The 1786-nt window shown below is 64.6% G+C and overlaps 1 non-coding gene across 1 annotated transcript; it reads left to right on the top strand.

The window, feature by feature from the left end:
* Positions 1 to 232: 232 nt before the first annotated feature.
* On the top strand, positions 233 to 351 carry LOC131873210 (5S ribosomal RNA). Its single transcript, XR_009371217.1, has one exon. It is a non-coding gene; the product is annotated as a 5S ribosomal RNA (ribosomal RNA).
* The last annotated feature ends 1435 nt before the right edge of the window (positions 352 to 1786 follow it).

Genomic DNA, 1786 nt, shown 5'->3' with positions numbered 1-1786 from the left:
TGCAGACGGGACACTGCACGCACACGACGCCCCCTCCAGGTGCACGCACGTAGGCCGGGCCGGGTGCACACCCGACGCCCTAGCAAGGTGCGCGCACCCGGGCAGGGCTCACACTTGGCGAACGGGGCGCACTTCGCGAGGGAGGGTGTGCACCTCGACGGGGGTGGGTGGCCGGGGTGGATTCGCACGTGGGTCGCGGTTTGCTAAGTACACACTGCGACAAGCTCATAACGGGTGCGATCATACCAGCGTTAGTGCACCGGATCCCATCAGAACTCCGCAGTTAAGCGCGCTTGGGCCGGAGTAGTACTGGGATGGGTGACCTCCCGGGAAGTCCCGGTGTTGCACCCTTTTTTAGTTTTTCGCCGGGCGTCGCAATGCTATTTGAATAAACCTTTTGCCCGTTTGCGTTCTCGTCGGGGCCGGGCCGGGCCGGGGTGCGCTGCCCGCACTACCGCGCGCGCGGGGGCGACACCGAGCGCGCACCCGAGGCGCCCCGAGCACACAGGCCACGGTGCAACCCGGGCGTTGTGCGCGCACCCCGGTGCGCCCGAGGTGCTGCGCGCGCACCCAGGTGAAATCGGTGTGCACCTCGGCCAGTGCGCGCTCGGTCGAGTCGCGCACGTTGGCCAAGGTGCACGGTGATGTTTCTTACTCTAAGGTTCCGCACCAGACGCCCGGGACAGGTGAGCGAAGCTGGGCGGGGGCCGGGTGCGCGGCCGGGGCAGGTGCACGCAGCTGGAGAGAGCTTTGGAGCACACTTCGGAGCGCACCAATGATGCGCTCCATTCAAAAGTTTCCTGAAAAGGCAAAAAAAGTTGAGATTATAGAATTTCCCACTTGAGAGATTGTAAAAAAAAAAAATTTAAAATGAAGGAAACGCGGGTGCCAAGGTGTGCGCAGCCCAGCCAAGGTGTGCGCACCAAGGCGCCCACCCTGGCGAAGGTGCACGCAAGGTGCGCACCCGAGGCAAACCGGACAATTAACCCAACTTTCGACTTCGCGCGCACCTTGGAGCGCACTTCGGAGCGCTCCTTGGTGCGCACCAATCTTGGGCACCTCGGAGTGCACCATGGCGCCCACCAAGGTGCGCACCCGGGGCAAACCGAGCTCCGACTTCGTGCGCACCTTGGAGCGCACGAAAGGTGCGCACCATGGCGCCCACCAAGGTGCGCAGCCCAGCCAAGGCGTGCGCATCAAGGTGCGCACCCTGGCGAAGGTGCGCACCCGGGGCAAACCGAGCTCCGACTTCGTGCGCACCTTGGAGCGCACAAAAGGTGCGCAACCCAGCCAAGGTGTGCGCACCCCGGTCAAACCGAGCTCCGAATCGTGCGCACCAGAGGTGCACGCCATCGTGCGCACCTTGGAGCACACTTCGGAGCCCTCCTTGGTGCGCGCCGATGTTGCGCACCTCGGAGCGCACCCGGGGAAAACAATGCAATTAACCCGACTTTCGACTTCGTGGGCACCTCGGAGCGCTCTCGGGTTCGCACCTCGGAGCACACCGAGGTGCGCACCTTTGATGCGCTGCCTTCACCAATTTCCAGAAAAGGCAAGAAAACATTGAGAAGGTGGTGCGCACCGAGGTGCCCACCCTGGCGAAGGTGCACGCGAGGTGCGCACCCGGGGCAAACCGGGCTCCGACTTCGTGCACGCCGCACCTTGGAGCACACTTCGGAGCGCTCCTTGGTGCGCACCAGGGCGCGCAACCCAGCCGAGGTGCCCACCCCGGCGAAGGTGCACGCGAGGTGCGCACCCGGGGCAAACCGGGCTCCGACTTCGTGCA

The sequence above is a fragment of the Cryptomeria japonica genome, unplaced genomic scaffold, assembly GCF_030272615.1.
Source record: "Cryptomeria japonica unplaced genomic scaffold, Sugi_1.0 HiC_scaffold_1232, whole genome shotgun sequence".
Lineage (NCBI taxonomy): Eukaryota > Viridiplantae > Streptophyta > Pinopsida > Cupressales > Cupressaceae > Cryptomeria > Cryptomeria japonica.
Note: the sequence above shows the minus strand (reverse complement) of the source record. Positions and strands in the feature narration are given on the sequence as shown.